Below are 10,410 nucleotides of genomic sequence, written 5' to 3'. Positions count from 1 at the left end.
AGGGCTTTTACATGTGATAAATCAGTAATTTCTTACCTACAACAAGGGAAAGCAGCGTGCTATAGAAAATACTGATGTTCAATTTACATTTAGGCATCTCCATATTATATGGATATTTAACATTTGTATTTATTAACCAAACATTCTGGTTTATGTTAAATGCTTTAAACATACAGTGAACACGTTATACAGCTAATATAATAAATATATAGCATACAGTGAACACATCATATAGCTAATAAAATATAGCTAATATAATTAACTATATGATGTGTTTACTGTATGCTATATATTTAGCATTTTTTCTTACAATAAAATATTAGCTATATTTAGTTTATTACACTTTATCTTATTAACATGAGTTTTAATTAAGCCTAGTAAAAATGTTGTCTCCTGTAACAGTTTGGTAGAGAAGTAGGTTCCAGTAGTAAATGCATTTTAACCTCTTTAGGGAAAAGGGGAAAAAAGGTGTTTTATGCTAGAATGCATACATGCAATGTGGTGAACATTAAGGACAACATGTTCTAGGAAAATCTGATGTTAGGTTAGAAATTGAACAATCACATTGTTCCTAAATAAATTGATCCTGCATATCACAATCATGGCCTTAACTGGACATGAGGCTGACTTGTAGTGGGTTAGTTCCATACTTCAGATTGAATGTATAGACATTTTAATGGGGTATTTCTAGAGGGTATCTGGGATAAGTCACAAATAGGCAAAAAAAGGAGGTTTCCCAAATTGTCAGTATTTTTACTGGTGTACATAGGAATACCTCTGCCAAGACATTATGGTAGATGGCCCATGTCTAAAGACCTTTCAATGCAATGGGAATTTTTCCATTGCTTTCTCTGGCATTTGATTCAGAGTCCCTGAAATTTGGCTGAGAAGCCTCACTAAAGCTGTACAAAAGCTGTTTATTGCCATTGCTGCTTAAGCAAACCAACCTGACATGGAGTATGAGGTGATTCTGGAGGTTTAGTTGGGTTAAAAATGTATTTTTTGGTGTGTGTTCACAGGTTGCTCCCTCCTGGCCTGTGGATTTCTGCCACGGGGTTTATTTATTGCCCTTGTCTGGAAATCAGGAATTGGGTGGGTACATCTGTCCTTTCCCTGGCAGGCTGCTCTGGGTGGCTCAGGGTAGCAGCGGATTCAGACGCTCTCTCAACTACCTCCAACTCTACTGAACTAAAACACCTGGTCTTGAATGGGGAATGTTTGCAGTGTGAATTACTGTAGGAGCACATTTGGAAGGCTCTGAAGAAAGTCTTGGGTGTGTTCATTTTTGTCATTGCTGCAATCTTTGCAGAGATGTAACACCCAGTCAAATGATGTAGGATCACTTCTGAAAAACTCTCTGTGTGACAGTGTTCACAGGGGTTCTTGGATGGGGGGAGAGACGAGAATGTTGACTCCGTGTTCAGAAGGCTTGATTTATTATTTTATGATATATATATTAAATTATAACTATACTAAAAAGAAATAGAAGGAAAGGTTTCCTCTCAGAAGGACAGCTAGGAATAGAATGGAATGCATGACAAAGATCTGTGTCTGGGACAGAGAGAGAGCCAGCTCTGCCGTGAGTGGTCACTAAATCCAAACATCCACACGAGACCAATCCCAGATGCACCTGTTGCATTCCACAGCAGCAGAAAACCATTGTTTACATTTTGTCTCTGAGGCCTCTCAGCTTCTCAGAAGGAAAAATCCTAAAGAAAAGGATTTTCACAAAACATGTCTGCGACACTCTCTGTTCTCACATCTTCTAAACAAATTCTTTTTCTGTATCAGGTCAAGCACAAATGCTATGAAAAATGTGATTTATTGGTAAAATAGTGATTTTTTTTTTCTGAGAAAAGTTCAACAAAAAAAATGACAAAACATCTTTCCCATCTATTTCCCGAGAAGTACAAACCCTGTCTTGAGATATTGTTCTTTTCTTCCATGCTTGGAGACAATAGAGAACCTGATTTCTTCTCCTGAGAAGAGTAATAGATTTTCTTCTTTTAGACTGAGACTGGTATTTGAAATGCTCTTGGGGTGCTTGCCTTCACTTATCTTCTGTTTCTTATCTCCTGGGCCTGCCACTAAGTCACTAGAAGGGTTTTTTGTGTGTTGTGAAGGGATTTTTTCATTCCTTTTCATGTTATATGATGTCTTTATCATTTATATCCAGGGGAGTAACAGGGCAGTTCTAAGAGCACAAGGCTGTGTTGCTTGGGAATCTCAGCTCTGCACACATTTGCCACACCTTTGATTTGTAGGTAGAGTTTTAAATCTATTTTAGGGTGTTTCTTTTGCAATAGGTGCAGAATGGCTGTCACCATGAAACCCAACTCTTGTGCTAGGGTTTGTGGAAACATGAGCCAAGAATAAATATATTTTACTGCTTATGGGTAGGGCTCTGTTCCAATTTTGTGTGCTGTGCTCTGATCAAACTGCTGAAGGCAGCCTGTGTGAGAGTGCAGATGTACTGACACTCTGCCTAAATTAACATGTCCTCACTTTTTCTGGGTCTGGGTTTTTTTGGGTAAATACTGTGCTTGTTTGTGAGCTACAATTGGTTTTGGTCAGTTACATTGATGGAGGGATGGATGTTGGCTCCTTGGAGAAGGATCCATGGCCCTCCCTGACTCAGCTGCATTAATTTACAAAAAGTTCTCCCTCCCTGAGCAAAAGGAGAGTTTCAGACATGACTCTCCCAGAACCACAGTAAGGAGTGTCCAGATGAGTGTGAGGAATGGGATAAAACCTGGCTCACAGCCTGGGAGAGCTGCACAGCGAGGATATAGCCAAAATGTCCCTCTGGCTTTCCTGACACTCTCCTGGCCCTTCCTGCTCTCTCCCCTTGTTGTCCTTTCTCATCTTTCCTTTCCAACTCTTTATTGCTTTAGTAATACTGAAAGGATCTCCTGCTCATGCTGCCAGACAGGCAGCTTGTAATAACAGAGGCACAAAACCAGCACAAGAGATTTCCTGGTTTGACTAGGATTTGTGTGCAGGAAATCTCCTCCTGAGCCCGTGTGAGTGCTGAGGAACTTTGCAGCCCAGCCAAGCCCCAACCACCCCAGGGTAAAAGCAGCAGTCAGTGTCTCCCATAGCTGTTCCAATGAAGGCAGCAGCTTTTGGGTGAGCACTCAGCCCCTTCACCCTCTGTGGGCCCTGGCTGCCATCCAGGGCAGCAGCCAACGTGGGACCAGCGTTCCCTGACTTGCAGCCTCTGGAACTTTTCTTGTTCTCTGCCTTCATCTGATGAGCTGGGTGTGGAGCAGGGGATCTGTGGATACTGCACTGCAAAGGGAAGCGATTCCAGGAGGTGCTTGGGGAGAGGCTGAGGAGTCTTCCATGGCATTTCCAAAGCAGAGCTGCTCCTGAGCTTATGAGCACTGAGCCCTCTTAATTCCAAGAGGCTGCTCGATGGCCACTCGGGAGATAAGGGAAGATTAAACAGAAGAGCATAAGTGCTTGAAGATGAATCCTTAATACCTGTGATGAAAAGGAGGCTGGATTAAGTGAGAGTTACACCTCTGTGAGCTTCATTTCAGAGCAGGGATAGCTGCTCTCACCCTCAGCTTCCCTCAGCTGCCACTGGAAATCAGCTGGTTCAGCCTGGAGAAAAGTTCAAGCCATTCTGGCATTAAGCTAAAATCTCTTCTGGAGGTTTACACTTTAAAAACAATAGTTGTGTAAGGGACTGAGTGGAATATTGATTGAGACTCTCAGGATCTGGTGGCAAAAGGATTGTTTGAAGGGTGGCATGAGTTTTGTAAACACAAAAGGGATGAAAACGATGAATCAGAGCAATGTTCTGTCAAATAATTGCTTTTGTTAAAAGATACTCCTTCCTCTAGAAAGCCTCTTACAGAGAGCTAAAGAGAAGCGGTAAAGTGTGAGCAATAGTCCTGGTTCTTCTGCTGCACTTTGATAAATAAGGACAGACCTTGCTGAAATACCTGTGCATTTTGGCTCCTACAGCTGGCAGGAAGGGCAGCCCTGGACAGGAGGATTCTCTCTTTCTTTGGGCTGGACTCCATCTTGGCTCCAGGCTTGTCCATGGGGATTTCACCTGCAGAAGGCATGCTGTGGGCAGGGCTGTATGCCAGTGCTACTGCAGTGGTGGGAGGGTTTATAAGAAAGCCAAGAGGATAGCTGGGGTTCTGTCCTCTTGGAAAGCCCTCACAGGAACAAGAAAGTAAATGTACAGGAGCTCTTGACTCACGCTGCAGCTGCCCCAGGTGTATCAGCTGGTGCTGGGTGCCCTGGAAGGCAGCAGATGATTGATGTATGAGGGAAGGGCACAGAAATGGCTCTTACAAGAGTTCCCATGTTCCAGTAAAAGCTGGCTTGTCCTGGGCAATTAATTCAGCTATAAATAAGAAACCCAGCTGGGTTCCATGACCAAGGCCCTGGCTGAGTGATGGATTTGAATACACACAGGGACTTCATGCAATCATGTGATTGGGATGTCTCCAACCTAAGCTGCAGCCATCTCACTGCCTGGGGAGCTGGGTGGTGTTCAAGTCACACCAAAGAGCTGTCTGGGCCAGGACATGGAAAACCTGCTGTTTAAGGACAGTCCAGACAATGCAACACGCTGCTGTCACATGAAGATCTGGAGTGTGTGTTGTCACTGTTCCCAACCTGCTTCTCCCACTGTAGCATTCCCAAAAGTAAAACTGAACATTGAACAAAGAGGTGGCCTCTTCTCTTCCCCCTTTCCAAGGATATTTGCTGTTTATTAAATGGGATCTGACCTTGACCTTGCCTGTTTGCACTGCTGCAGCCGATGGACACTGAGCCTTGGACCAAAGACTTTGCTGGCAGATCTGCCACTAGAGGAAGCCTGGTGCAGCTTTGCCCATGTCCTGACTGCCATACTTGAGCCTGTCTCTTAAAGTTTACCTGGGGAGATTGAAGAGTGTTTTGGTGTGGCCCTTTCCAGCAAAACCATTCTGTGTTGCTCCTGGAAAGCCCATTGCCTTGACAAAGCTTTTGGAAGGAAAGAGGAGCTCAAGCTCACAACTTTGAAGGGAGTAATGCTGATGTATTTATTTCTAACGTTTTTGTTGCAGCTCAACCATTTTAGGACAAGAAAAAAGAATAATTTCTACCTTTGTCTGGATTTTGTCATTCTCTGAGAGCTCTGAGGTAATAGAACGCCCCTGAAATGCACCTGCAGCCATCACTGTGGGGCCTGTTTCAATACACACTTGTGCCTGAGTGGGTGTCAGTGCCCTTGCCCTGGCATTGCCTTCCCTGCAATCCTCACTGAAGTGCCAGGGATGGCATCACTGAACAGAATGTTGGCATTGTCTGTGCTGATTTCCTTGCATTGTGATGCTTTAGATCTGGCAGCAACTGGCACATTACCAACCCTTGTAAACCAGGAGATTCCAAAGGGAGGGGACCAGGCACGTCCCACCTGAGGGAGATTCTGCCAATTGCACCACTCTGTGCAGGCTTCCCACAGGTCTCCACACCATCAAGTGCTTTAAGATGGCATCAGTGGTCCAAACCCACAAGAGCCAGGGATTTTGGACTTTGTGATGAAGCTCAGGTTTGTAAAACTCATGGCAGCCCCTCAGTAGCCCTGTCTGTCCTCCACACAGAGCTCCTGGGGAAGTCTGTTGGAAGTTGGAGCAGTTGGCACAGCCCAGTGCAGGGGATGGACTCTGTGCTGCACAAGAGCTGTCTTTGATGTCTCCCGCTGGTTGCTGTTGTGCCTGCTGCTGCTGTCAGGGAGAAGTGCAGTGCAGTCAGCTGAAGACACTGATCTGATTATGGTGACAGACTATGAAAATAAACCCTTCTCTAAGAGCAGAGTTTTGACAGCTTTTTCAAGTGCATTCACAAAGCTTGGGATATTATACTTAATTTTCTTACTGCTCAAAGTGAAAGGTTGCATGCACTAGACACACATAGATATCTGAAATTAAATGCATTATGAAAACAATAATTTTCAGCCAAATGTTTACCTCTTAGAAGCTTGTTGAATTTCTGGCTGTTTTGGGCCTGCCTGAGATGGAGTTAATTTTCCCTACAGTGCTGAGCTTTGTCTTGGGAGCTAAAAGGTGTTGCTCAGACCCCAGTGCTCTGAGCAGTGCCTGGAGGTGGGAGAGAGCGTGGGACACAGCCAGAACAACAGACTCAAGCTGACCAAAGGGATCTCCCATTCCATGTGACATCAGCAGCAAAAGCTGGGAAAGAGTAGGAGAAGGGGAGGCATCCATCATTATATCGTTTGTCTTCTGGAGCAATCCCTATGCATCCTGAAGTCCTACAGCCTGGGAGATGGCTGGGCATTGCCTGCTGATGGAAAGAAGAGAATAAATATTTTGTTTTCCTTTGCTTCTGTAAACTGCCTTTCTCTGGATCCATGGGACTTTTCCCATCTGATTTTCTCCCTACCCTGCCCTGCTGGGGCGAGTGATGGAGCAGCCTGTGGCGATGTGGCCTCCAACCAGGGTCACCCTAACACATAAAGGGACTTGTCCCCTTACCTGACACTGGGATCAGCTTTGCAAAGGGAGCTCAATGACCTGAGCCTGGAAGTAAGGGAGCCTGATTGCTCATGGATTGTTACCTCACAATTGATTGGGCTGTGGCAAAGCCTTTCCTGCAGGACAGAGATGAGTAGGGCAAGAGCTTTTTAAGAAAGTCAGTTTGCAGGCACTAAAGAAAGGAAAAATTACTAATTATATATGCAATCAGTTCTGCTGGTGAGACAGTGATGAGCTTCCTACAGAATTGTCTGCGGAAATATCTTTGTCTTTTTTTGGAAACAAAAACTCTTGGAGAATACTTTGGGGAAAGAAAGGTCACGATGTTTGAGAGGCAAAAAAGAAAAACACAGTACAGTGATTTTTTTTTTCCCCCCTACAAACCTCAGATCTGCAGTGCCTGGGCTCCATACTTCTGTCAGCAATTTTCTTTTTCCTCCTGTTTTTGCAAAAGAATTTTAGTATGAGTTTTGTCGTGACTTGTGAGGCACAGGAATTGCCTTGATTTCCCCCAGCCCATACTGTACCTGTGCCCTGCCCTTCTGGCACAGGCCCTCTCCGTGTTGTCCCTTAATAACATCTTGAATAATGAGCTTTTTTCAGGGACGCTGGTGGGAATGGGTTGGGTTGGGTTGGGTTGGTTCCTGCCAGCGAACCCAGAGCCATCAGCTGGGACAGCCATGGAATTCCCTAATGAGGTGTCAGCTGTGCTAAACTGCACCCTGAGCTTGGAAGATTATCTGGTAAGAGGCCATTATCCAGCAGAAAATAAAGAACATGTATTTGTATTCATATTTAATAATGAACCACAAACTGTATCAATCAAACATGGATTCCCTGTTGAACGGTCAGCAGGTACTGGGCAGTGTGTGTAAGGGGGTCTCTGTACCCGGGTGCCATCATCTGCTGGCACAATTTCTTGCCAAGGAAGTGATCTTTGAAAATAAACCCCAGCTCTCTGCTGGGATCTGTGTCTGAAGGGCAGTGGCAGAGGGGTGCTGCTTATCCCTGACCTGCTGGATTGTATCACTGCTATTTCTCAGCATAAATGCTCTCCCTTTGCAAGTGAGAAGAGGATGTCTCAAAGAAATCTCTGCAGAGCGCTGCCCTGCGCTCCCAGTGGAGCAGGGTTAGCAGCACTCCTGTCTCCAGCTGTGAGGAGTGCAAATGGGCTCTGCCAAGCCTTCCACAGCTCTGCCAGTTTTGTCTCACAGTTCAGTTCATTGGTTTTTTTTTTAGGATTTGTTACAGAGCATTTCTATTTTAAAGCAAACCAGTGCCATGAGTCTTGCATTTAAATAAATGTGTGTGCTCGGGTGATGCAACCAGTACAGTAGAAAAGTAAGATTAGAGGTGATTTGGGTTAATTCTCTAGTCAGTGGGAGGGCAGAGTCAACTCCCTCCACACACAGGCTGGGAGAGAGTCTGAACTGGTCATTGCTTTGGGGCACTATGTAACAGGGAAAAAAAAAACCCCAAAAAAAGGAGTATTTTGTATGTGGTTGTGTCCCAGTCAGTGTGATGGGCTTGGGGAAGTGGTGCTTGTTTTTTTAGCTCCTCTTCCCTCTTGAATGCACTACATTTGTAATGCCTCTTGCTCTGACAGGTAAAATCTCTGGCACTCTGCTGCTTTTATTTAAACATTTTTTTCTTAGAGAAATATTGGAATTGTGCTGTATTGAGAGTATCCAAGTCTGTTACCATTGGGAACCGCCTTGTTAACAACTGAACAGTTAAATCTTTCCCTTCTATGGTTGAAAGATCTTCATTCCTCACTATTCCTAATTATTCCTCTCCTCAGTACCTGCCATGGGCAAACATGTAAATTTGATGGGATAGGGAATCAGCTTGGCTCATAAATAGAAAAGCTGAAAATTTTGTGTCTGTATGAGACTGGATTTAGTGGCAGCATCCTGGGGAGCTGATGCACTAAATTCCCATGAACAAAGCATGGCCAGCACTCATGCAAGGGTCCCTAATCCTCCCTGGCCATGCCCAATGCCACTTTTGAGGGACTTGCTGGAGTTCAGGAGCAGCCACGTCACTGAGGTTGATTACTGTGTTTCACCTGGAGCACTCTGAAATGTCCCTGGCAAGGCACAATCTGAGGGATTGCATTTGCACTCACTGAGGGAAATATTAGAGCTTACAGGAAGCAGTAGGGAGTTGAGGTATGATATACTTTATCACTTTTTTAAGCCTGTAACATAAACAATGATGGGTTGTTCTTATCTGAGTGCTTCCAAACAAGGTTTTGATCCCACCCAGCACATTGCTGCTCCAGCTGAGGGCGTAGGAAATCAAAGATAAAATGCTGAGATTAAATGACCTTCCCCTCCTTTCTCCCTACAGGTGATTTACATTTAAGCCCAGATGCAAACCTAGATTTCACAGCTGGTTTTCTTAGTGTAGACTAAACCAAAATCTTGGATCCAAAGCTTGTCAGTGTTCAAAGTAAATGATATCATAGTTTATTCTTCTTTCTGGCAGAGGTGGAGAGAAATTCTCAGGCAGACATCTGTGTACAGTGAAGAAAGCTCCATGGAAATGCTGCTGTTCACTGGAACGTTTATTTATTTGTTCAAGTCCTGGAAATCTAGATGAAAGACAGGGAAGACAGAGGGATTGTCCTAATGAAATTGGCAACAATAATCGTAATGAAACCAAAACTGTTAAGGTTTGAAACAGAATCTTTTAGATTTGAGCAAAGCTTGGCATTGTTGGTTCTCTCCCTTTCTGACACTGCAGATGTGTTTCTGCTAAACCATTACATGTTTAGCATTGACTTCCATTAAAAACACACTAAGACTGTGGGAAGGGTTTTGTCACAGCAGCGAATCCCTAAGAAGAGCTGTGTGTGACATATCAGGACAAAATGGTTATTTCCATGTTTAAGCAGTGTCAGCACGAGGCACACAACCCCTTTGGAAATGGGAAAAACTGGGGATTGCTACAAAGCTCCTTCATCATCCTTCTTTACCCATTTGGTGCTGCTGAGCAAAGGATTGTGCTGCAGGGGAGGATCTTGCTGGAGCTGGGGATGGAGCTGCTCCCTAGCCAGGGCAAGGAATAGTTGATGGCCATTGCATGAAAGGAATGCCATAATCAGCTCCCACAGCCTGTATGGGAGGGCTGGTGTGGAATATGTCCCTAAACCAGAAATGTGCCATCTCTGCTGTTAGGAAAAGTGCTGGCTTTCTTATGCTTCCCTTCCTCAGAGCTCAGGAGAAATCATAAGAGCTGCCCGGACAAAGGCAGAAATGGGGATATTTTGAGTGGAAAACCTTTGGCTTCAGATTTTATTTCCTCCACTGCTGTTGAGGGTACACAATAAATCTTCCCTGGTTATTTTCACTTGAGGCAATGATGCTCCAGAGTGATGTGTTAAAGCTTACCCTGGTGAAACAAATATCCTCTATTTATTTTTTATTAGCCCGCTAATTTTCACAGATTTCTGGAACTGTTTAGGAACTGAGGAACAGCTGGATGATGGAAAGGGATATAACCAACCCCCCAAGCACAGAACCTTCAAAATATCTCTGGTGAAGAAGCAGACAGACAGACAGACAGACCAATGCATTTCTATCAGAGAGGTGAGACCCCTCACAGCTGACCCTTCATCAGCTGCCACTGGTGCAGCATTGCTGTGCTGGGCCACATCCAGAAGTTTTGTAGGTGACCAGGGTGGCACCTGGTGTCCTCTAGTCCAGATTGGAGATTTTTGCTCCGAGCCCTTTGAGCAGAAAGGAGATGAAATATGGTTTCTTTTTGCTCAGAGGGGCCCAAAGGTCCTGGAGGAAAATCAATTTGCTTGACAGACTTGGCAAGCAGAGCTCTCAGCTGGTGGCTGGCCTCTCTCCAAGCTCTCCCCCGTCCAGGGACAGGCAGGATAATTGAGCAGAGCTTGTTG

This window comes from Agelaius tricolor, unplaced genomic scaffold, assembly GCF_023055355.1.
Source record: "Agelaius tricolor isolate 1412-34295 unplaced genomic scaffold, bAgeTri1.0.p SCAF_1, whole genome shotgun sequence".
NCBI lineage: Eukaryota > Metazoa > Chordata > Aves > Passeriformes > Icteridae > Agelaius > Agelaius tricolor.
Note: the sequence above shows the minus strand (reverse complement) of the source record.